General features: G+C 45.3%; 1 protein-coding gene across 1 annotated transcript in view; it reads left to right on the forward strand.

The window, feature by feature from the left end:
* The window catches only part of CLMP (CXADR like membrane protein), a 43,182-nt gene that overhangs the window by 6,380 nt on the left and 10,350 nt on the right, over positions 1-26,452 (forward strand).

Here is a 26,452-nt window from a genome sequence, read left to right on the forward strand (position 1 = left end):
GGTGAAGTCGGGTCAGTGAGGTCTGGGAATAGATACTCAGATGACAGGAAGGTGGAGGATGCAGGAAGCACAACAATGGAAAATGTGTTAAGTGATGGTGGAAAGTCAACAGAAGTGAGGGTGAACTTCCAGCTTCTCCCTTCAGTGCTGGGTGGAATCATTGCCCACTTCTGCCAGCCAGGGGTTCAGACCTTGCCCAAAACATGCATTTCCCTGGGCAGAACCCAGAGGAGGTGCATGTAACACAAACTGGGAGTTCTAGACTGGGTTTGCAACCCAGACTCAAGCTGGTCCTTCTTCCCAGAAATGTCTCAGCCCTAGGAAAAGCAGCTGGGCAATGTGAGGAGGGATGGGCACTGCCCTGCTCAGCAAAGCACCATGGCCAGGCTTTCCCCAGCCACACTTGGGTATTTGGTTTATTCTTCACTCATTCAACAGCTCTGACTTTCCTTTGCAACAAGCTGCAAAGAGGACTGAGTGTAAGATGCAACAAAGGTGGTGCATGGGATGAAACAAATCCTGTCCTCATCTGCTCCTTCACCTCCACAAAAGCATTTTGGCAGCTCCAAAAGGCAAATGTTGTAACTCAGCCCTTTCCCTCATGGGGCAGACCCCGATTCAGGGCGTCACATTTGCTGTCCCACAGCAATCCATGGACATCACAGCCCTCTTTGAGCCTGTCCCTCCTCCCCTGGAGCTGCCATTCCACTTTTGGGGCTGGAGAGCCAGTCTGAAGCCTTTGGTGTGTGTGTGTGTGTGACTGACTGGGTGGAAAGGTTGGAGTTCAGCTTAGTGCCTGCAGTTTAATTGCCTTTGGAAGGAAAAGGTCAGTGCAGATCCTGCTGTGTTGGTAACATGCCCTGGCAGGGGGGAGGCTGCTCTCCTGGAAAGGCTGCTGAACTGGAGCGTGCAGGGTTGGAGGCAAGGGATGACCATGGCCAGGCTGGGTTTGCAGCTCCCTGGGAAGGGTCACACTTGGATAAAGCTCTGGGTAATCAGTCCAGCAGGGCCATGCTGGGTAGAGAATATTTAAAGCCCATCTAGCAGGAGAAAGCCAAGATGAGGTGGGTGCACACAGCCTAAAGGTGATGCAGCAGTTGCTCCCTGTCTGAAACCTTTGCAGCCCTGATTCAAAGCCATTTTCCTCCTGATACAGCCTCAAATGTGGGTGGAAGTAGTGATGGGCAGATCACTGACAAACAGCTACATCTGGTCGAGCTGGGGGGACTTATTCTTATTTTCTAATAAGATACTTGCTCAAGTATTAATGGATTTTCAGTGCCAACGTGCTGAGAAACTCCACTCCTGGTGTGAAGGGCTGCTGTGTTACCAGAAAAACCTCACAGGAAGGAAACTCTGGGCTGTGTGTGCTGAGTCTGAGTTACTTTGTGCTGCATATGAAAAACAAAAATCTAGTTTTTTCTATCCAGCATATACCTGTGGAGTCTATGTTGGCTGTAAGGTTTTTTTGAGCAGAGACTCTTTCCCTAAGTGTCTGGATGGTATTAAGTACAAAGTGAGAGACCTTTTCAGAATGAGAGTATGAAAAAAGAGTGACTCCATTCCATTCCCTTTGTGCTCCATCAAAAAATATTGGAATTAGGTGGTTTTCCAGTATTTGAGATATTTCAGATGTGTGCTGACTGAGTCTCATAGCTCAGACTGCTCAATCTACTTCTTTCCCTAAAGGATTGATAAAATTTTAAAGGCCATGGAAATGTTTAATATCAATATGGACCTTTTTCTGTCCTGTAGGGCTGCAGAGAGCCAGGAAATCCTGAGGTGTCTTTGTATGTGCAGGGGGTTGTCTTTAATATAACACAGCAAGCCTTGAATATTGAACTAAACCAGAGCCAAGCCCTTTTTTTTTTTTTTTGTTTAAAAAAAAAAATATTGCAGGGTTTTCAACCTTGAAGGCAAATCACTTTATGACTTCATTGTTTAAATTTAGGTTTTGTTTTGCGGGGGGATCGTTAGACTTGAAGCAAAAGCCTCGTAGCCCAGGGACTGTCACTTCTGATTACTTCCAGTGACACTTCCAATTATTTCCAATCACAATTCCAGGGACAAGAGGAAAAAAGGAGCCACGTTCTCCAACATCAGGGCTTTTTTTTGTTTTTTTTTTTCCCCTTTTTTTTTTTTTTCCTGAACAAAGGACAATTTATCAAAGCTCTGCAGGGGAAAAAAAAGGTACCCAGAGCCAGATTTGGAAGTCTGCTGTGGTGGGGTAATTCCAGACTAAATCTGCTGGAGTGAGACTCGAGGCTGGTGCTGGGAAAATCCTGCTGCTGATCCTGCCTTGTTGAGTAATATTAAGGAAATTGCTTCATTTTCCCCAGGCATTAACTGGCACTAGCACTCATTTCAGAGCAGCAGCATGAGGCTGCAGTGCATGTCTGCTAAATGCTCTCTGGGTCTTGTAAGACATGAGCAGGCAGAAGTGCTGCTCGTGGAAAGCCAACAGCTTAGTGTGCTCAAAAATGGGAAGCCAGGGACCTTGCCTGACTTGCAGGGACATGGAATACAGGGTTTGGTGCAGTGTGTTTTACCCAGATGAGCCTGGGCTGCTGTGTGCTTCCAAAAAAAAAATAAATAAATGAAGTAGCACACAATTGCCAGTGGAAGCTGCAGCACCACCTCATTTTCAGATGTCTCTGGTAGCACTACTTGAAATTCCTGGAGCATGAAACCAGTCTTAAAACGGTGTGAGAGCTTTCCATCACACTTAGTGAACCGTTTCACTGGGCTCTGAGGGGAGCTGGACCTGCTGAGTGAGGGGTTATTGGTGACTGTGTGCTTTATTTGCTTTATTTGCTTTATGGTGGTTCAGGGCCCCACTGAGAGCAGGGCTCTGCAAACCCTGGGGAGGCTCTTGGATATTGTACTTTGAGATGAGCAGCAAACCTGGCCTGGTGTTTGGAGCCAGATATTTAAGAACCTGAGTTAATTTGCAATGCTGAATAGATTCCAAAAGAAACATCAAACGAAATTCAGCTTCATGTGGTGACTGAGGGTGCTCTACCTCTAAAGGGGGAATGATATTTATCATTAATCTACTTTTAAAGTGGGAATGAAGTTCTAGTGATTGCTTCTTACTGCCATAAACCCCCTGCTGCAGTTCCTAAAGTGCTGGTAGTGTTCCTTCTGAGTGTTTATTCCGGTGTGCCAGGGGTTGGATGCCCCTGGGAGCCACCTGTGCCAGCTCCATCCCTTCCTGTGAGGGAGATCTGGTGTGTCCTTGTAGAATCAGTGCTGCTGTGACATGGCAAACACTGGGTGTTTGTCACCTGAGCACATCCAGTGAAGCTCAGCAGCTCAGCTCCAGATGAGCAGTTTGGCACTGGGCTTGTTCTGAGACCTCCAAAGTGTTCCTGGCCTTCAGCTCTGCTGCTCTCGTGGCATTCTGTGTTTTGGTGCCTGCAGCAGGTGTGGATTCCATTGCAGGCTTCCATCCCAGAGTGTCACTGAGGTGGCACTTGGGGAGAGCTGGGTGCTGATCCCCAGGAGCATCAGCATCTCACAGGAGGAGCTGCTTTTCTGAGCCCACAGAAGGGATGGATGTTTCCACAGTGCAGCTTTGTCTAGTCCTCATGTGGTCTGTGCTGTGGGCAAAACCTCTCTTCCCTTCCATTGTTTCAAGCTCTTGCTTGGAGACAAAGGGAATTTTAACCAGACAAAGCATAGCTTTTGTGTTGACAAATGCTGGGATTTTTTTTTTTTTTATTTATTATTTCTTTTCAAAGGGGATTTTTAAGCAGTTGTGAGCGTCTTCTGGTCAAAGAGGCATTCAGGATGTCTAGATTCCAGCCTTGATTTGGCCAGTGACTCAGTAATTTAGCAATTCAGGCCCCATTTTTAAGTGCTTGTTAGCTTAGAGTGTCTCCATTTCAAGGATTGGTACTTTGGAAGATGGGAGTGTTAAGGACACACGATCTGGTCACACCAACTCTGTGCTGTGAGGGGTCCTTTAACCACTCCAGGTTTTGGGGATGCACTTGAAAATGCTTTCTGCTGCTTTGTGCCTCTGCTGCTGTTCTGAGCACTCACAAGGTAACAACCTTTCCCTCCTGAGCTGTAAAAGGTTCTGAAATCACTGTAGAAATGGAGCTGAAGAATTCCAGAGCCTGTGGTTTAATGGGGGGAAAGTCTTCCCATTGGTGTCACTCGCTGTGCCAAATGGATCCCGGCTTTGTCAGCTCCTTCCATTTAGCCTGAGGCTGCCTCTGGAGCCAAAAAAAAAAGGACAATTCTGCAGCTGTCAGTGAATTTCAGACCCAACATGACCTGGGACAGGAGGAGCTCAGAACTCTGCTGCTCCCAAGATAACGATCCTGCATTGCACAATCCTCTTTCCTCTAATTACTGGAGCTTTTTCCCATTTAGTAATGCCCTGGGCACTGTTGCTTCCATTGTGGGACAGCAATGGGCACATTCCCATTAGGAAAAGGCTCTGAGGGGACAGCAGTGGGCACATTCCCATCAGGAAAAGGCACTGAATGCAGTGGAGTCTGGGGTGTATCAGGCACCTTCCCCTCTCCACATCCTCCTCTGTGAAGCACCAGGAAACAGGAGGAAAGACAAAATCAGGACATGGATGGAATAAACTGGGTCTTATTGCACCAACCAGATGATATTTTCCTGGATTTTAAGTGCTCTGAAGGCAGGACTGTTCCTTTGCCTCTTTGCACCTTTCCCTACAGCTCTGCAGATTCAAAAGCTTGCACAGCAACCCAAAACATCTTAAACTTGTTTTTCCTCCTGCTTAAACGAGCCAGGCACCAGGTTAACCTCTATTTGTGTAATTCTAGAGCATAAATTCGTGCAGTGAGAAGGCAGAAAACTTGGGGACTGAAGATACTCAGATTAATTCTTTCCTTATTTGCCCTCTTCTTTAGAAACACCTTTAAGCAAAAAGATGGGGTGGGGGAAGGAAAAGCTGATTATTCATGCATGTGGAATGATTTTAACTAGCCACTTAGACAATATTGACATTTAATTTTTCTCCCTTGTTAGTGGTTTTCTGAGCACTGCTGAGGACTGTTCACTGTGACATTCTTTGTTTCCAGAAGCCAATGCACAGATAATTGACACATGCTTGATTTTATAGATTATAATGCTGGTGTATGGCATGTCCTAGCCCAGCTCAGGAATATTAAGTGACTATTAAATTAAGTGAGGGGTAAAAAGCCTAAATTTTTGCTGTAAGTGATTTACTACAGCTGGAACATCTATCCTGTAGTACCATCACTTCATGGAGGCTGTGCTGGGCAGAGGAATGTCCTTTATCTTGACAAAGGCTGCCTTCCCTGAGGAGAATCCTTTGAATGCAAATGTACTTTCTCTCACTTTGCAATGGCATGTGACATATGGAAGAACCTCTCCCCTTCCAGTGCCACTCCTGCCTGTCTTCCCCTGCTCCCAGAGCAGGCTTGGAGCCTCTCCCCCATGACAAACCCAGCTTTGCTCCTGGCTGTAGCTTTCCTAGTTCCTGTCCTGGGGGTTGTCCTCTCAGTATTTCCTTTTCTGCAGCCCTGTGCGTGGAAAACCCAGAAAAGCAGCAGCTCCAATAGCTCCTGGCATCTTTTGTGCTGATGAGACATGCTTGGAGTATGCTGGAGCTCTTTTAACTCTGTGTGCACGTCTTCTCTGGTGGTTTTGGGGCTTTATGTGGGATTTGGGGTGTTTGCTGTAAATCTCCAGGTCCTGGCAGTGTCCTAGTGGGGTGGAACATCTCTCCACACTGCAAGCACCTGATAGAGCAAGTCTGGCACCAGAACAGTTTCAGCCCATGGGAGAGGCAAATTAATTTCAAGGAGCTTATTCTGGGAGGGATTAGCACTGCTTTTCCAGCCCTGCTGCTGATTCAAATGCTTCTTCACTTTTTTATGGTCATCTTGTACAAGCAGGGAGGGGAAAAAAAGCCACTAAAAAGTAAATAAATTCTGTTTCTCTAAAGCATCTGCATGAAGCAAATTGGAGCTGAGCTCACTCTTTTATGGAAAAGAAATTTTGTAGCACCCTTCCAGTGTGGATCTGCCTGGCAGTGTGATCTAATTCCCTGGATTTAGGAGGTTTGTGTTGTCCTTTCTCTTTTGAGTATATCCGAGTCTCTTCATCCCTTTATGTCTTATTATCCCAGCTTCAGTCTCACTTCTGCTGTGACCCTGGGCCATAAATGCTTTAGTTCATGGTGGGGAAAGACAGTTGTGTGGTCTCCTTGTTACTTTGATGATAATAAATTTATAACAAAAATAGTAAAATATTAAATAATTCTAATAGAACAATCAAAATCAGTAATGAAATGGATAATAACATAAATTACAATGAAAATAAATTTGATAATCTTATCAGCAAGTGAGGAGAGCTGGGTGGGGGGAGGCTGTCAAAGGATCTGTGGTTGCTCTCTGATTTAAGTAGCTGGGTTTAGACTGGGTTTGAGTTATAAGAGGAAAGGGCAGTAGGAGCTATATATCCCTGATCTGGAGGAAACAACCCTGCTCATGGCTTTAAATCATTCTGGGGTTTTATTTTTCTGTGTCAGCACTGTCAGAGCCTATAATCCTCAGCCAAAAGAGGCCATCCTACCCTACCAAGAGAAGGACTTCGAGTGAGGAATCCCCTTCAGCAAGGATGTGACAAGCAGACTGACAATGTAAGAGGAAGGAAAAAAAAATATCCTGAGCCAATATGCATAAAATTAGGGCCTGATTATGATGCAGAATTAAAAATAAACCAGGAAGAATTCCCCTAGCAGAGGGAGCTGGTGGAGAGCAGCACGAGGGGCAGCACTTGGTGCCAGCCATGCATTCTAACAGCACTAATTGAGCAGGTAATGATTATTATGCATGATGTATAAACCCCCTCCATCCCCCAGCTCAGCCTGGGCAGGCAGGGAAGACTCCATGTAGCAGATAAGTGTTATTCCTGCAGACACTTTAAATAGCAGTCACTGCTCATATTCTCCTGTCCCTCTCTGATGCAGGAGTGGTACATAATATATGAACTTTCAGAGCAGATGCCAGGGAAAATGTCCTGGGCAGCTGTGAGGGATTAAAGATACCAGAACATGAGACTTGTTTGGGTCCTGAGCAGGGCTGGGGATGCTCAGACAGGTTGGCCTGATGGGCAGGGCAGCTCTGCTCATGGTCTGGCTTTCAGGTCTCCTGGAACACTAAACAAGACACTTCCCCAGTGCTGCAGGTGGAGGTGGAGAATTCCCGCATGGAAAATGGCATCTAAACCATGGCAGGGTCTTCACAGCAGAAGAGTCAGAATTGTTGGTAAGGAGACAAGATAAGAATCTCTGGCTTTGCTTCCAGTTCCAGTGGTGACTTTGTAGTCTACTGGAATGAAAATTTTCCCTCTTAAAACTCAATTCTGCTGCTCATTAACTCGTCTCATCTCAACTCTAATCCCAGGAGGTGGTTTTATGAGTCCTTTGGGAGCCTGGGCTTCCCCAGCTGTAAAAAGGGAAATATCTCATTATATAACGTAGTTTATGGTGTTCAGACCAAAATGTGGAGTATTGCTCAATAGTTTGATCGTGTTTTTTATCATCCTGCCCTTTGCAGAGAGCTTATAGCTGCTGTCTGTTTGCATTTGTATTCCATGTCACTGGGATGTAACTGTGTTCTGACAGAGCCAGCTCTTCCAGCATTTAGGGAGGAAGAGTTTGAAGTCTTAAGGAGCCACACAAGTCCTTGCTTGAATTCTTTATAAATCTTGTAGGAAGCACACTCAGCCATACTTCCTAAAAGAGGAAATGCTTGAGTCCTGTCTCCTGTGTTTAGAATAAACAGAATCCAGATAATTTAATCTAAAAGGAAAATGTTCTTTTGAGGATAAACAGCTTGAATAAAACATTTCTGAGCAAACCCATGACAATGTCCCCCCCCTTGAACCAGCAGCTTGTATCCTGCAGGATGCCAGGAGCAGCTGGATGGTCAAGGGAATTGGCCTCACCACAAACCAGGCTGTGAATCTTGCTCAGAAATACCCTGTTCTTCCCTCCCCAGTCAGCCTGGGACCTGCAACCATCCCAAAAAATCCTTCAGGATCAACCAGGACCCTGCAAGTGGGCACATCCTATTTGGCTTGTCCTGTGTAAATGTCAAATAAGCCCCATCGCCTGGCAGATATTGGGTTTATTTCTAGATGTTAATGAGGTCCAGATGGACCCTGCTGTAGTCTGGGCTGATGAGCTGCTGTCATCTCTGGAGCCACTGGATGTTTCTTTTCCCCCCTTGTTTACTAAGCAAAAATAACAAACAATTTCCAGTGTTATGAAGCTGCTGCAACTTTTTGCTGAGCTTGCTGGGCTCGAGGAAGGCAGGGAGCAGCCTGGGAGGGTGAATTCAGGCTCAGGACAGGGACATGAGGGGTGTCTATTCCTGTCACTCCACACAGAGCCAGTGGGCTCGTTAATTGGCAGTGCAAAATTCACACATTAAAGCTGTGTCCTGGACTGAGTGCCAGCTCTTAATGAGCATGTGTCAGAATAACAGGTACAAGAAGGGTTGGGATACCCACTTAGCCTGTTAGCTTGTTTCCAGTTATTAACAGGAGCTGGTTTGAGGGCAAAAATACAGCAATAGGGTAAAAAAAAAACCCCAAAACTTCCTCAGCCAGTTTTTTCCCCCTCAGCAAACATAATGCACTCATTTATCCATAGCTCCTCCTGCCCATAGGTTTTGCCACAGTTATTCATGTCACAGTTGCATCAGGCTCTGAGAGATGCCTTGGAAACTCTCGGGTAACCCTAAGAAGGGTTTGATTTCTCTCGCAGAGATTCAGCCTGGGTGAGTCAGGCTCTCCTGCCCGAGAGCAAACATGGAAATAAGGAGCTGGGAACTAAGGGATCAGAGGGGATAACAGTTGATCTGAGGGAGTGTTTCACTCCAGAAGGGCCCAGTGTTGGGTGGAGGTGGAAAAAACCCCCAAGTGACAGGATGTGAAATCACAGGGTTACATGGGGAACTTATGGCTGAATATTAGGCAGAAAATGATGAATTTGGATACTTGAAGAAATAAATTTAACTTGTCACTGAGCCTTCAAAGTTACTTCTGTTCAGGAAGGCATTAGATAAGCCCTTTGAATCTGTTTTCTAGTAGTTGGATGTTCCATTTCAATGTGCATTTGTGAGGAAAATGGGTCCAGTTGTACCTCTGCTAGTCTGTAATACTGCAACACTGGGTATTTAGCATCATGTCTTTTCACTGAGGGTGAGTGGCCACTGATGAGGCCAATTTTGGAAATTACCTGTGGGCCTAGACCTTTCCAAAGGGAAAGGTGGAAGTCTGTTTAAAAGACTGCAAAGTCAAGTTTGGCTTCTGCTGTTCTCAGGTTGTTGGGGAAGAACAATGTGACAGGTTTTGCTGGTATTGCTGGTACTGTTTTATCACAAACCCAGCGTGATCCAAGTCTGTCTTCCCACGGATTTTCAGTGCTGTGTGCATTAAGGAAAGGTGTGGATGCTGTTTAGCACATCCACAGCCCTGATGGGGTGTACCCAGCTTGCCATGGGGAAAAGGGGCACCAAGCTAGGAGAGGGAACTTGAGCTTACTGAGATTTTATTGGAGAACGTGTTTCATGGCAAACATCTGAGTGCAAATAAAGAGCATGCACACTGGCTGAGTTTATCAAGCTGAACTGCAGTGGGTCTGATGAGCTGGCTGGAATAGAGAAGACAGGATTTCTCAGGCTGATGGAGGAGTTCAAACAAAACTAGGCTGGGGAACCTGCTGAGGGATGTGAGCTTTGGCTCTGCAGCCTCAGGGGAAGGGCTGGCCTGACAGATGTCCCTGCAGCCCCCCAGCCACCCTCGTTGTCTCTGGCTGGTTCAGGGTGGAAGGGATGAGTAAATAATTGCAATGTGGAGCTTTGTTTAGGAGCTGGTGCCTGGAGAGCCTTTGCTTAGTCTGGGTCAGGGGAAAGGTCCCTGCAGCAAAGCCCAGGCACGAGGCTGATTGCAGCTTGGTGAAACAAGGCAGCTGAGCTGGGTTTAGCTCAGGGAATGGGAACTGTGGGAGGCTGGGAAGTGACTCCAGGCTGTGCTCCCTGTCAGACACCCAGAGCTCTGGCAGGATGTGCTGTCTGGCACCTCGTGTTTCACCTGCTCACCTTTTATATTAATGTTTTTAGACAAGCACCAAAGTGTCCAGGTGAACAGACAGCAGGATGTGAGAGACACTCTGGGTCTGACACCCAGGGAAGGTGCTGGGGTGGATTCCCTGAGAAGAGGGAGAATTAAACTCATGGAGTCAAGGAAATTCCTCGGTTCTTAATGAGCCCTGGATCCCAAAATCAGGATGGTTTGTGCTAAACCTCCTCCTGCCTGGATGGAGCCCAGGATCAGTCCCTGCTGTCTTTGCAGAGCCCTCTGAGAGCAGTTACCTAATAATGTAAATATGTGGGTCTTTAGGAGCTGGTAGCTGGAAGTTGGACCTTGACAAATGCAGGATAGAAACCAAGTTTCAAGGAATTATCAGGCAGTTTAATTTGTCCCTGAACCAGTCTATCAGTGGAGCAAGAAGGGCTGTTTCTCAGGAAAAGATGCTGATAGAATTGCCAGCTGTCCAACTGCAAACATCAGGCTGATGTTCTGTGACCTCTGCACTGAAACTCAGCCCAAACTCATCTGTTCTGCTTTGGAAACTCTGTTAATGAATGGTGCATTTTTCATTTTTACAGTTTTACTGTTGGGTGAGACTGAACTTGGTGGAACTATGCACTTAAAAGTTCCCACTGAATTGTTATGGGCTTAAAACCTGCATTCTGAGGCAAAGCTGCAGCAGTTGGGCACTCAAAAGTATTTCAGTGAGTGGAACAAGTCAGTTCTTAGACTAAAAAAGACCATGCAGGTGTCTGACTTAATTTCCTGTTTGTTTTCTTTAGTTAGCTTGTCTGTTCAAATATCTTTTGTTGTCCATCTAAGTTTCACATCAGAATAGAGGCCTGACTTATCCTCAGTCTTATAATTTGTTCTAAAGTTACCCACAAGGCTGCTTTTGTTCTTTCTCGTGGGGTTTGAGGCTTTGTCAACCTCTCCAGCTATTTAAAATAACACTTAACAAACAAAAGTTCATAAAAATATAAAACCAGAGGAATTTGACTCAAAGTAAAGGCTTTTAAACAGGCAGCACTTGAATGGCTTGGAAACATCCCTGTTGCTTTGCAAAAAACCTTTGGCTGTCTGGTTTTTTTCCCCCCGGATTTTAAGTCTCAAATCCTCTTCTACAAGTTTCTTCATCAGTCTCAACTTGCTGTGGTCTCTTTTTGTACATAGATTTTAAGATCACGCTGTCTTTGTTATTCTCCATGCAGCATCTAAACAAAATATATCCTTGTGTGAATAATATCAAGCCACAATTAGCAAAATTGTGTAGTTAGAAAAAAAAAAGGAGTAGAAGAGAATTTTTCTAAGCAGTAATTTGACCCCAAACATGAAAACCTCAGATGCTCTATTTCTCAATTCCTGGGCTTTGGAATAGATTCCCCCTCACCAAGAGCCCTCCAAAAGCAGGGAGGCACTGGGCTGGTGCTTGTTTGCTACAGTTATTCTGAATTGTTTATTTATTTGATCTTAAAAGTTCTTTTGGGGGGAATCTCCTCATCAGGCTCGAAAACGCGGCTGCACCAGTAAATAGGAAGCTGTGACATTAAAAGTAATTGACATTAAAATGTTGTGACATTAAAATTAATCATGTTTGATGGATGCTGGAGACTGAACCCACAAGGCTCCCGGGTCCCTGTTCCAGCAGGCTTTGACATTCATTCTCCCCCTCAAGTTTCCTGCAGCACTTATGTAACTGCCTGATCCCAAAACCTCCTGTAACTGCCTGATCCCAAAACCTCCTGTAACTGCCTGATCCCAAAACCTCCTGTAACTGCCTGATCCCAAAACCTCCTGTAACTGCCTGATCCCAAAACCTCCTGTAACTGCCTGATCCCAAAACCTCCTGTAACTGCCTGATCCCAAAACCTCCTGCACGGGGAGAAATCCTGGAGGGAGGGGGTGGCTGCTTCGGGAAGGAGAAGGGGAATTTTTCTTGGAATTCACCACTTAGAATGGGGTGAAATAGCTGGTTTCTTCTCCACCCAGTAAAACAGTACCAGATATTCAAAACTGGCACAGAACTGGTCACGTTGGTCTCCTGATCAGCACCAGGAGATGTTGAAAGGGATGTTGGGGCAGAGCTGGTGGAGTTGGTGTGGAACCTTTGCTCCCTGTGCTGGGGCAGTTCCAGGCAGAAAAAACCTTGGAAAAAAAGAAAAAAAACCCAACCAAACCAAACCCCGGCCCTTGCAGTGTAAAAAGGGATATTTTTTGTTGCCATTTTTAGTAATAATGGGAAAATACTTAGGTTTTGTAACAGCTGTGCCAGGTTGGGGAGGAAACGCCGTCGGCTGCCAGTTCTGCTCTCACGTGGCACCAGCACATGGAGGGGAAAAGAAACTGGAGTGTTTTTCCTCAGGGCCTGCAGTTGCTCAGAGCTTGGGGGACGTGGGAGAACCTGACACCTGTATTTTACAGCCAAGCCCTGGGGCAGCAGCCAGGGGTGTGGAGAGTGTCAGGGACGGCTGGTCCTTGTTTCCCTGCTCGCTTCACGAAGCAGGATTTGGGTGAAATCCCAAATCCCAGCACTTTGCTCTTCCTTTGGGTGCCCAGAGCTCACCTAGAGCTGCTCCCTCCAGGCAGACAGGGGAGAGATGCAGCACTTCTTGCTTTCCAGCACAACTTCCTTTTTTAGCCATGTGGAGCTGGAGGGGCCTCAGAAAAATGAATGTATCGGGCAAGAAGCCAGTTACCTCCTCACAGCCTGAGCTCTGGGCTGGCTTCACTTTCTGTCCTGTTTGGAAACAAGGAATAAATTGATTTTTTTTTTAATCATTTTTTTTTTCTATTCTGTGGTCTGTGGAGGGTTCCAGTCTCTGGAAGTCAGCACAGTGTGGGCATATGGCCTTTTTTCCAGGGTCTCCCCTTGGCACTGAGTGGTCCCTCGCATGACATTCCACAAAACTCAATTTTTTTCAGGCAACAAAAGGACTGTGCCTTCAGTTTAGCTGGAGTTAAGCTTGGCCTTATGGTGAGGGGCACTGAGAATTCCTGTGTTCACTCTGATTTGGGTGGAATTACAAATCTTATTCCCAACTCTGCCACTGATTCCTTCTGACCTTGGTCACCCTGGTTGTATCCCTGGTTATCCATGGGCAGGTCGTGCTTTCAAACCAGTTTTCTTTTTCCTTTGCAAACTGAAAACAGTGTTAATTGGAAGCTTCAGCAAAGGGCTGTGAGGAGAACACGAAGATTTTAGCAGAGGGAAGCTGGAATTTTTTGTCTAGTTCGTTGTGCACAGGGTCATGTTAAAGATGTTTTTGCTTATGGAAGAAAAAAAGAAGTTAATTAACTGCCAGTGGATGAAATCTGGAAGGTTTAAATAAGTAAATAAATGACCCTTTATTGAATGCACTGTTTAATTTTCTTTGCACTCCTCTGTTTCTCTGATATCCAAGTCCCTGAGAAATAACAGGCTTGAGTATCCCAAATTCCTGGATTTGCAGAGGTGCTCAGGGCCTGCAGCTGTGGATGCCCTGGGTGAAGGGGATGAGGGTGAACAGCAGCTTGGGCAGGCAGAGAGAGAGCAGAGTGCTCAGTGGATTTATCAGGTCTTTGTTCTCACTGAAAATGCCTTTTTTTAAGCGGGGGGGGGGGGAGAAGCTGTGTCAGCTCCTATTACAGAAAATGGCTTTTCCTGGAGAAGTCAAGCCAGCAAAAACCCACGAGTGCTGCAGAGAGTAGCCAAAGATTTTTGGTGGCTTTTTGTGGCAATTCTGGGCTGGAGAACCCTGGGAATTTTTGAAGAGAAAATTAACCCATTGGAACACTAAATTGGGATAATTCAACTTCCTTGCAGGAAAGTGTATTTTGTGGCTTTTGCAGAGAGGGTAAACCCTGTAAACCTGGGGTGGTGTTCATTTCCAGGATCACAACAGGGAGTGGAGCCAAAGGAAGCAAACTGGAGTGTTTGAGCTCCCCAGTTCTTGCCTCACCTCCCCAAATTAGAGACTTGTTGGATAAAGTCAAGTACTCTGCTAAGGTAAAATATGAATATTTGCACATTTTCTTTGTCTCTTTCTGTGCTACTTTCTGTGGTCAGCTGTTTATTTAGATGTTTTTCTGCTACTGTGAAATTCCAATGTTGCCCAAACAAATCTTGGGAAACCCCAAACGTTCAGTAGTTATGTTTTTACTTGCAAACTCAGACAACCAAGAAACAACATCAGGTGATGTGTAGCTGATGTTTAGTTTTCTTGTTTTATTGTCCTTGTTTAGTTTTGGAGATGGAGAAAAGCTGGTACTGGAGTGAAACTGGAGACAGCTGTGACCTGCTCAGAGATACTGTCAGCAGGAAAAGAGGCTGAATTTATCCAATAAATTAGGAATTCTCCCCACAGACCACCCATGCTGGGGGAGCTGGGAGGGGTGGATGTGGCTGACAGATGGCTGGAGTTTAGAGAGTGAGACTTGGAGTCACAGAATCACAGAATATCCTGAGTTGGATGGGACTCATCAGGATAAAGTTCAACTCCTGGCCCTGCAGAGAACACCCCAAAACCCCTATCCTGTGCCTGAGGGTGTTGTCCAAACACTCCTTGAGCTCTGGCAGGTTTGGTGCTGTGACCACTGCCCTGGGGAGCCTGGACAGTGTCTGTTTGACCTGCTGGAAAACTCAGAGAAGGGTAGAAATGAAAAGGGAGTTCTGGAGGGCTCAAAGCAGGGTCAGGTTATATCAGGCTGCTCAGGAGCTGAGTTTGGAATAGTTCCAAGGGTGCTGGTTCCATAAGCTATGAGCCCCAATCCTGGAATATGCTGAGTGGGATTGACCGTTCCCATAATGAACAATAACCACAATAACCCTTTTTAGGACTTGTCTCTCATCCAGCTTTGCACCTCTGAGAAGTCTGGCTCTGACTCCTTCATCATTTCCTTGTTCCCTCTGTAAGCTTTACATATGCATCCCCCAGGCAGGCAGGTTTGCTTACACAAATTGGAAAGGACAGGACTGAGGAGCAGAGAAGCTGCAGCTTGTCCAGGAAACCTGATGTGTGCAGCAGGGCTGGAGGTCCTCTTCTACCTTGAGCTGTCCTCCCAGGAACTGCTGTGCCCTCTTTGGGGTCCCCAGGGAGATAAGTGTACTGGGATGAGTCCAGCTAAAGGCCATAAGGATGATGAAGGGACTGAGTTCTGCTTGGAGCAGGGAATTGGACTGGATTTTCCTGGGAGGTTCCTTCTGACCTCCTCTATTCTGTGGTTCTAAAGCACTTCAGGTAAAACTGAGATATCAGGAGTTTATGGCAGGTACCACAGGCATTTTATTGTCCTCAACAGCAGTGGCTCTGATAGATTCTATTATGATCACAGCAGAATCTAAAATACTTTTTCCCAAGATAGACTATACTTTACTACACTATTCCTATTTTTTGTTGTCCTTCCACCTTTTCTCTGTGGTTTCCAATATTTATTCAACATCAGCTTTATGCCAAGTCAGGGCTGCTGATAAAACCACTTCTTGATGCTGAGGAAATCCATTGCCCAACTTGTGGTGGGGACCCTGAGCCTGAGTGAGGACACGGGAGAGGTTCAGTGATGCTTTCAGGCTGGTCAGAGCTCTGAGAAGGAGGGTGGAGAAGTTCAGTGATGCTTTCAGGCTGGTCAGAGCTCTGAGGAGAGCTGAGAAGGAGGGTGGAGGTGGAGCCCCAGCAGTGGAGCTGGGCCATGTGTGCTCCATTCCTCCCAGGCCTCTTCCCTCTGCTCCCCCTGACCTTTCCAGCGTGTTTCCTGATCGGATGCCTGACCTTTTCACATCCAATTAGCAGATTGGTTCAGCCACTGCCCGAATCCCATTTTTACTCTCTTCATTTCAGCAGCTTGGAAACCCTCTGCTTGCTCACCAGGGCTCTGTGGCTCTCAGACAGGGCTTTTTTTTGCCTTCAGAAGGCTGATCCCCAAGCTCTGCCCTCCCAAAGGGCTCTGCCTGTGCAGCCTCCCTCGGAGCATCCCTCTCTGGGGAGGGCTGTGTGCCAGGAGCTGGGCTGCTCTTTCCAGCAAAGGGCACAGCAATATTTGGCAGGAGTGCTGCTGCATCTTCTCACTCGGGGTCCCCCCCAGCAATGGCCCTGGGCTCTGACAGATCCTGGTTGCTTTGCAGGACCCTTGGTATTTGCAAACATGCAAAATAGATGTAACATGCAGTTCAGCTGCTGGCAGTGCAGCCCAGGGTGGGCACGGGAACATCTGCTTCCCTCCCAACCTCATTCCCACTGCAGAGGCACTTGGATATGACCATTGGAAACTCCTTTGTGTGGTTCAGCTTTGATAGATTCGGAGCTGTCTGACCCTGGAATAGCATCCCTCTGTCCCCCCAACAGTTTGCAGGTTATATTTATTTATTTAACTCAATAATAAGAATATTTATTTATTTATTATATATAAATATATAATATAAAATATATATTATATATAAATAAATATAATGTTTATTTTATATATTAAAAGATATATAAAATATATTATATATAAATAAATATAACATTCATTATATATAATATATATATTATATATTAATATATTATGTATAAATAAATATAATACTTATTTTATACATTAAAATATAATATTTAAAATCTATTATATATAGATAATTATAACATTTATTATATATTATATATATTATATATTAATATATTATAAATAAATATAATATTTATCTTATATATTAAAATATATTATATAAAAATAAATATAACATTTCTTATATATAAAATATATATTATATTAATATATTATATAAAAATAAATATTAAATTTATTTATTTAATATATAAAAATATATTAATTATAAATATACATTATATAAATATTTATTTATTATTACATATAAAATTATATGATATATAAATATATATTATATAAATAAATATAATATTTATTTATTTAACTCAAGTGATTCTGAAGCTTTGTTTTGGTCTTTCCACCTGCATGTTCAAAAGCCTGTTAAAACTGGATTTGAAAAGTCTTATTTTGAACATGTTTCTGTTGGAAGTGAAATGGAGCTGCTTTCTGGTTTAGTCCTTATGCCTTTTCCAAGCATCCTACATGGCAACTTAATTCATGCTTTGAACTTTTAAAGGTTGGGGGGTTGATAAATCTACACTGAGATCGAAGAAGAAACAAAAGTTTATAATTAAATAAGTTGAAAAACCAATGAACACGTTTTTCCAGATGTTCTTAAATGCTCCAAAGCTTTCACAGAAGCAGAAAAAATTAATATTTTTCATTTTTTTTTTGCGGTTTCTTAGGCTGCAGCACTGCTGCAGTTAAACAAGTTTATTGTTATAGTCATGTCCTTTTTAGGTTTGTAGGCTGTTGGCAAGTGGAAAGGATCCAGGAGCTGGAATTTGGCCCTGAGCTCCCACCCTGCAGTCCTGGGGGGAGCAGGATCCTCCTCACCCTGTTCCCTCTGCCTTGTGGCAGTGCAGGAGAACACCTGAGGTTCAGCTGCTCCTGACACTCACTGAAAATAAACACACACATATATATGTATATTCAGGGGTCTGTTATACTCTATATTAAAGAACATTTCCCTGTTTCCGATGTCAGACTTTGGAGTGTTTTCCTGGATTTCAGGATCCCCTGCAGCAGCTGTGCAGCGTTGTCAGCTAAAATAGCTGCTGTGCTCCCCTCTGGAAAGCTTTCCCTGCAAGGGGAGAATGCTTCCCAAATTGGGCTTGTCTCTCTGAAGTCAGTGCAAGTTCTCAGGAGTGCAGTCTCCAGGCTTTTCCTTGGCTTGGAAATATTACTGGGAAGAGGCTGGGGATCGTTTGGAGCACGGGGCCTCTCCCAGTGCACGGTCAGGCTGCTCAGCACAGCCTGAGCTCACACACAGCGTGCAGAACTTCAGGGAATTGCTTCCTAAAGTGCAGTTGGGTGTCTCTTCCAGCGTTTGCAGGGGGGTTTACATTCCTCAGCAAATCCCAGTTGCTCCATTCGCAGCTCTGATTCAGAAAGTGGGATTTAGGGCTCCGCCTCCGCTCGTCTGAGACCTCGGTGTCGTGTCCAGATGCCAAAACTCCTGGTAACTGTGGAAAAAGTGAGGGAAAAGATGCAAATGTCCTCAGAGTCTGCTTGCAGCTGGTACAGGGATGTGCCAGGCTCTGGGGGAGACACAGGGAGGGAACTGAACCACGGTGACAACATCATTAAGAACTTGATCCCCCTTTTTCAGTTCCATCTCGTTCACAGTGAAGCCAGTGAAAGATGAGGATTAAGAGAAGGTGTCTCTTTAGTTTTCTTACCTCTGGAGTCAGTAAATAAGAAGTCATTGATGCAAACCACACCAGCACTGGTGAGAAATAAAGAGCTGCATTGCCAGTGCCTGTGACCACAACTCTCCTGGAGTTCTGAGCTGCTGCTGTTCCTGGTCCTGTGCTCAGAGCTCAGGGACTGAACCTCAGGTTCAGCTCTGAAGTGTTTAAGTTGAATGTCTCATTCACAAGATTTCTGGGGGTGATGGGGAGGAGCTGCTGCTGTTCATCTCCTGCCTCAGGGCAGGCTGTGGCCCAGGCTTTGAGGCTGAGTGGATATGAAAAGTGACAGAGTGCTAATACATTAGGCATTCATTTTGTATCATATTAGTGGGGCTTGTCGTGGATAAGTGAGATGTCAGCCCCTGTTATGTGCAATTAGGAGCCCACAACTGAGCATCTCAGGGAGGTAACAGGGATGTGCTGAGCAGGGACTGGAGGCTGTACCTTAAAACTACACCAAACTTTGTTGGAAATGAGATCTGAGAGGAAGCTGCAGGAAGGGATGAAGCTCACCTGTGAATACCCTGGGTTTCCTGATACCTTTTTTTGGCAAGTTTAAAAAAAGCTGGATTTCCACGACAAAAAGTAGCAGAAAAGCACAATTAATTCAGTGCTTTCTGGTTAACATGTTACACTGGGCTAAGGGATATAAAAAAAGGAGAGGGAATCCTCAGTACATTTGGTTTTATTGGCAATCTCTATCAATCTCTCAAGTCTCTTCTTCTCTCCCCAATTTTCGGAGTTACCTCAGCTGATGCAACCCACTCCTTGGATTTCAAAATGGGTGAGGAGAGATCTGATGGACAAAAACTATTTTGAAAACAGTTTTGTTGCTGTCTCTTTTGGTTTGTATTCTGGATTCTGCTTGGTGTCTGCCTTGGGCAGATAACTTCATTTCTGTGTGCCTTCATTTGTGTGTCCCTGAACTGACAGCAACAATAGGCTCCCTGGGAGACAGAGGCCTCATTTCTCAGACAAAAGGCATCCTAGAAATTATTATTGAAACCACATTCCTCCTCACACTTCCAAGCCTGGTTTGAAACCAGGCAAAAGGAGTGAAATTCCTGATGTTCAGGGGTGGAACGTGCAGTTTTCTTGCTTCCCTCAATACAAAGCTTTAAGGTGCATGGAGTACTGTATTTATCTTATCTCACAGGCTTGAAGAGAAAGGGAATATCAGGCAGCCAGAGGTGCTTGATCCCTCAAGGAACCTGAGATCTGCACTGACAAGGTCTCTGCACACATCTAGTCCTCACAGCTTGAAATCAGCAGCTGCATTTCTGAAAGGCTTGGCTGAGCTGTGTTGCTGTAAACAGGAGACACCTGGACCATTTCACTGATAAAACTGCCTGGACTAAAGGCAAAGGGATTTCACACGTTCCCCTGCACAAGCACTCTGTGAACCATTAAATTGGAAGATGCAGTTCTGGTGCCTTGTTTTCTGTTCCTGGGTCTCCGGGGATGTAAACCCACAATCTCCTACATGCACTTGGTTTTTGAAGTGCAAGGAGGAAAAAAAGGAAAGCCCCAGCACACCCAGAGCTGCCTGGGAAGGCCCTCAGCTCATGGAATGCTTCAATGGGCTTTTTCCCAATATTCCCAAGTCTCCCTAGACTTTGGATTCAGTTGTGTGGGTTGGTGCTGAAGGCAAACTTTCTGTTGGCACTTTCAGGGGTAGAATTTTACCTCTTGACTGTATGAATGTATAGGTAAGATCCTTAGTTCCACGTGGTTTCTGGGTGCTGCAGGACCACTTTCACCTCTCTTAAATTCAGGGGTTCCTTAGTGGATTGTCCTTGGGGAATTTGCATCCTTGCTGCTGGGGGCATTTGTGAGACCCAGACTTGCCCTGACTGGACCATCTCATGTAGACATTTGTAGTACATTTAGACACTGTGCTGGTACCAATCATTCCTCAAGTCACTTCCCTGGGTCCTCCAAGGATGCCCAGGGAAGGATTGGTGGGTGACTGCTCGTGATTTCCTGTTCACAGGACCTGTGTATCACCAGCCAAACTCCAGCCCCCTCCTGCACTGCTGCTTAGTTGTTGCAAACCTCTAAAATTCAGAGCCTTTGCTTTGTGAAATGTGGTTTTTTCTCCTCGGGCCTTCCTCACTCCTCTGCAGTTCCAATTCCAAACGCTTCACGTCACCACTTGGAAACTCTGCCACATGCAGGACTCTTCCCCTTTCTTTTTGTCTGAGCAGGCTCCTCCAGCACATGTGGTTCCACTTACAGAGCCCCTGCAGGGCTGTGTGGATTGGGCTGGGGCTGGGCTGACCTCTCTGTTCCACCACAGCCAGCCCAGTTCCGGGGGGAGCTGACTCTTATCTCACTTTTTTTTTTGGTATTTGGGATGCTTTCACTTCCCAAGGAAATTCCTGCCATCAAAGGGGAGCCGGCTGCAGGCAGCACGCACTGGGGCCAGGGCTTGGGCACTGGGAGCACTGGGGCTCTCGGGAGAAGGCAACCCTTGGCCTCTGTGTGTCTGCCAGCCAAGGAATACACAAAGCAGATGTCCCAGAGCACAGCCTTGGCTCGGGTAATTATCCTTAGGAGACTTGGCCCGCCCCCACTCGTGCAAAGAATGCAGAAGAGCTGTCTGTCTGTAGGAGGACACCATTCCTTGTTTATTTTGGCCCCAGATGCTGTCAGGGTAACTATTAGGGCTGTGTGGTCTGAGGATGAGTGGGGTGTCGACCTTCTTGAGTCTGGAATAAACCAACATATTCACTGTCCTTTCTCCACAGCAGAAACTGGGGGAAGAGGGAAGAGTCCCAGGGGAGATCAAAGCTCTGATGTGCCCGTGTCTGTCATTATAGAACAGCACTGGGAGGGGGAAGATGCTTGGCTTCTCCACAGAGTTTAATTTTAAGGCCCACTGAGCCTCAAATACTTGACTGTCAAAGCAGTCCGGGGTGTCCTCAGCACTGAGCTGATTTAACTCCCAAGTCACGCCAGCAGCTCTCGAAGTTTCACTCGGGATGGGACTCTTTGGCCATAAAAGTACTTGTCAGCCTCCTACTCAGGCATGGAAAATTCTGAATTTGCTTATTGCAAAACGCTCAGGTTTTGCTGGTTAGCACTGGGTGGGGGAGAGGGGGGAGAGGCTTTTGCTTCTTCCTAAGGAAAGGTAGTAAATCATTTCCTACAGGGCTCTAGCAGGACTGAACTCTACCAGATGTGAAATGTCTTAAATTCCTGGAATGAAGGGGTGGTTCAGAGCTGCAACTGTCCTGGGCTTTTTGTTTTTTATTCCACAAGATGTTATTTCTGTATAGACGTGATTTAGACCTCTTCTGTTTTCAGATGCTTTGATTTCAGCACAAGAACAGCAAGGCAAAAGTGCAGGATTATTCACCCAGAGGAACACTTTGGTGTAGTTCTGTGGATATTTATTCTCCCTGGGCTAATTTAAACTTTAAGTAGGCAGTTCTTGCTGATTTGGATTATTTTTACTGAAATGAGGTACTTAAATGAGTACCTTAAATGAGTTCAGCCTGAAGGTCTAGCTGAGACCAGCTCTAACATGGGACTGTTGGATGCCCTGAGGTGTCCTGGCTTTTCAGAGTGTGTTATTCAGAGGACTACAGGGCCAAAAGCTCCTTCTCAGAAGGATCCCATTTTCAGACAGTGCAATGACAGATGTGGAAATGACTTTTAAGAGTATCCCAGGAAAGCCTCTAAATAAATCAGAGCAGGGAATTATTGGTTGCACTTGAGAACTTGTCTGTAGGGCAACTGTTCTTGTTTCAGAGGGGATGTGATGAGCCTTGACATCAGTGGTTATTCACTGTTCCTGTCACACTCCCACCCAGGAAACATTCTGATATTAATGAACAAAAGCAGGCAGAGCACCTATCTCAGGTGGAGTGGAAATTGTTCAGACAGTGGATAAACTGTGTGTGTGGATACCAGTGGAATTCCTGCCCTTGCTGGTGCAGGGAAGATTTTAGTCTCTTCCCTCTCTCTGGTGCTGGGACAGGACGTCTCAAGTTGCAGCAAAATTACAGGTTTTATTTCTACTCCTCCTGGGACATCAGTGTCTTGGAATAGCCTGCTGCAAATGTCATCCTTGATAAAAAGCCAAGGTAAATTATAGTAAGTGTAGCTGAAGAATAAACTTCGCTGGAGCAGCTGAAACTTTTCAAGGCCCATTTTGGATATTCATGCCCTAAATGTAGGTATGGTTTGGGCCAAGTTTACAAAGGATGATTATGCATTTCTTGTATCTTGATTCTCTGACTCTTCCCCAGGCTGTTCCTCCTGATTCCAGCAGTTAAGTGATACAGCACTACTTATTACTTTTTAAAAAGCATAATCTATTTTTAGCATTGCTCCCTAATCCAAACCTTCTGAACTTAATGAAAGATTTAAATCTGGAAGCTCTTTAGCTTTTAGGATGCGAATTTGCCTACAAATAAAAATGTCAGCAAAACATTCATTTCCACTTTGATTCTGCTTGTCTGTTAATGTATATTTGATGTTGGTATATATGTGTGTTTGTGTATAGACATGTACTTGTCATTGGATGGGCATGAAAATCAAGTGAGCCTCATGTACAGGAAAGTAAGTGTGAGCAGGGTATGGATTCAGGCATGAAAACACTACTTTGGAGGATGATAATCTGTGATAAGGCCAAATACACAGTCCCAATTTACTCAGTGTTGTACAGGACGTGGCTCCTTCCCTCCACATCCATTTCAAAGGGCTGACTCTGCTGAAATTCAAACTCCTTTAAAACACAGTTTTGAAATCAGTGGTCCTTGCAAAATGCTGAAATGAGTTCTGGGAAATACTTTAAGGCTGACATCTTTCCACGAGAGAGACGCAGGCTGTTGCCCACATCTTTTTTTACTTTCAAATCTGCCGTGCATGTGAGGCAGAAGGGGCTGAGAGGGCTGAAATCCCTTTTTGTGTGTCCTCCCCCGGGCAAACCCGGGTGGGCGCTGCCCGCGGTGCCTTTGGGCTTGTTTAAAATCTTTGTTGCTCCGTGTTCCTCGGAGATTTAAGCACCGGTGAGGGACGAGACAGCCTTTGTCCTTGTCTGCAGGGTGTCGGTGAGTTATTGTGCTCTGAACAATAGAGGGAACAGTCAAACAAGGCAAAGTCTCCCCCCCGAATGCTGAACATGCTCTCCTGTGGTGTGGCACCAAGGCTGGCACTGCACCCAAGGCTTGGGGTTTTTTTTTAAGGCTCCCCAAATGCTGCGGTTGGAACAAGCAGGAAAAACAATCCCCCCTCTTTCTGAAGTCGTGGGACAGGGGCTGAGTAAAAACCTGAGTAACCCTGGAAGAAGCGCTTCCCAAATTGCTGCTCCCAGCACTAAGAGCTGCCCACAGGAAGGGGAAGAGGGTTTTTTGGGTAAGAACAGCGGAGCCTGCATACATGTGGCGTTACTCCTGGATCGGATTTCTGGGAAAACCATCCATTGTCTCATCTCTCGCCAGCCAGATCCAGCCCTTCAGGCTCCGGGCGGGCTCTGCCCTCGCGTGGCTGCGGAGCTTTGGAAAGAAAGGGTTTGGAGCCGCTTGGGCACCATCCAGCACAGAAAGGGGCTCCCAGGGGCAAATTCCTCTGCAATCCATGTGTGTCCCGGCCACTGCTGCTGGAAGGGGCTGTCCATGAGCAGACACCCTCCTCTGGCAGCCGTTTAAATAAAACTTAAACTGGGGAGGAGGGAGGTTTAGTTAAAAGCATCCCATTTCTTCGACCTGTTCTTGCACGGTCTCATCTACACAAATATGACTTCAGACAGCAGTTATTCTTCTTTGAATAATAAACCACTTCTAATAACCTAGAAGGGACCCGCATATGTTTCTAGCTGCTTTTTCTATTTGAGGTATACAAGGGAAATTCCAGCACGTGTCTAAAGTTAAAATTTCCATTTCATCCCTGCTTGTTACCACAAGACCCTCCCCAAACTGTGGAAAACATCAGGATTGTTCACGTTGAGCTCTCTCTGGATTTTTCACGAGTAATTTCTGTAACTGGCACCTCTCTGGGTACTTTTATGCAGCTGTTCTGAGCTTCCTTTTAATTCTGTACAGTTACAGCTGCCTGGCAAGAAAATAAAGTGAGTGTCTTGTTTAAAACACCAGCAAAACTTAAACTTCTTTGGGAGCTTGTGGGCATTGTTACAGCACTAGTAAGGATTAAAGAGGCAAGTCAAGGGGGTTTTAATAAGACTTTAAAAAATAATATTATAGAAAAGTATGCACAGCGTGTGAGGATCTGGTTATTGGTTTAATGGTGAATCGGCTCCAAATTATTTCTGATTGTAGGCACCTTTGGAAAAAAAGAAAAAGAGATTTGTAGTCATTATTTCTCTTCTCTTACTCCCATTTAGAAGATGAGTTTAGAGGTACAAGGCCCTTCCTCACATCCAGGGATGTTTGCTGGGAGCAGTACCAGACTGTGAGCTCTCCTAAAACCGGTGTGTCCAAGCTAGAAAGGAATGGAAATGATATTTCTTACACCCTCTCGAGCGGCGATTTTTAATGCTAACTGAGACTTTTAATGTAAAGTCAAGTTTTAAACCGCAGTGTGCCCAAACCCGCAGCGCCGCAAATGGGATGCGAACGGTCCCTGTTGTGGTGGTTAAATTAAGGTTATTGATCACCATCTAACGAGGGCCGGCCTTAATGAGGGCGTTAATGAGGGCAGCCCGCAGCAATTGGAGCTGAGGGGATAGCAGGGCTCGTCCTGGGCACTAATGTAATTGTATTTGGCAGATGGAGTGATAAACTGGATTACTCTTCCCTTTAAAGAAAGCAGCTAATGTGGCTGAAAAGGAGCTTTCACTGTCATTAATTCATGCCAGGATCAATGCAGGGGAGGAGAGATTAATCCTTTGCAAGGCTCCACCTGTCTTGTAATTCTGGGTGTTCTATAAAGGTGCATGAGTGTAGTAGATGATACCTTTTTATAAAGGGTTTGGGAAGCATAAATTAGGATGCTCATGGTAACAACTCAGAGGCAGGTCTGAGAATAAAAGGAATTTTCTAAAAGCCAAATTCTACGTTTTCTAATTTCCAAAAGGAATTTTCCAAATTGCTCCTGAAGGAACAGAGCTGAACAAGTGTCGTCTTGGATGTGATTTTTCTCTCTGTCTTTCACTTGAAGGTAAAGGGAAGGTTGAGGATCCACTCTTTAAATACAAGTATAGGAACAAATTCAGCCTGTGTAACTGGAACAGCTTATGCTCCTGCTGTGGGCTGTGTGTTCAGTCACAATGTGACTTCCCAGGGCTGTGAACTCTCCCAGTTTCACAATATTTGGCCCAAGAAGCAAAATATTTAATCTCTCTTTTCGCAGGGAAAAAACCCCGTGTTTTTAGGATTTTGTCTTGAACAACAAAACTGAAGAACAACCCAACTGCCCTCTGAGGATCCATACCCAGGAGGCAGATGGCATTTGTGCCCTAGAAATCCCCGTGGAAACTTGGTTGGAAAATATTTGGTGCCAGGGCAGACCTGGGGGATCCCTGACCCCAAATGCCTGTAATTTTCCACATCTCTGATCTTTTGGGTCAGTTTTTAACTGAGTTTGAACTTACCATGGCGTGTCCACGTTCAGAAGTTGGAGATGGGCAAATCCAACCATTGATCCCTGATTTTTATTCAGTTTTAGTGTGGATGCAGTGTCAAAACTCGAACAGACAGTGCCTAACGCAGTGCTGGCCGAACATCCTATTTTTCTGCGGTGTATCATCTCCTGGGCCAGGTTTTAGGGCGTTAACACACATTTTGGTTTTTTTGGCTGACATTTCAAGGGCTCTGCTTCCCTCTAGTGGGTCCACTTGGCACTTTCCTCCCATTTTTCTTTCTGTTTAAAATCCTGACAAACGCTTTTTGGCAATTTATATTTTTTTCCTGACGTTGCTGTTCAAAGACACTTCCCTGTCCTATTTGTACCACGCTTTTCTTAAGTTTAACCCTCTTCCTCCCCGGCCAGTCTTTTATTTCCAGTGCTGAAACAAAAGAGCATCATCAGGGAAGAGACTCCAAACATTGTCAGAGTGACACAGGGATAAAGTGATGGGCTCTGAAGGATAGCTGGGTGGAATTACTGCTTTTAAATTA

The sequence above is a fragment of the Manacus candei genome, unplaced genomic scaffold (genome assembly GCF_025592945.1).
Source record: "Manacus candei isolate 608988 ecotype Guabito, Panama unplaced genomic scaffold, ASM2559294v1 h1tg000086l, whole genome shotgun sequence".
In the NCBI taxonomy this organism is placed as follows: Eukaryota; Metazoa; Chordata; class Aves; order Passeriformes; family Pipridae; genus Manacus; species Manacus candei.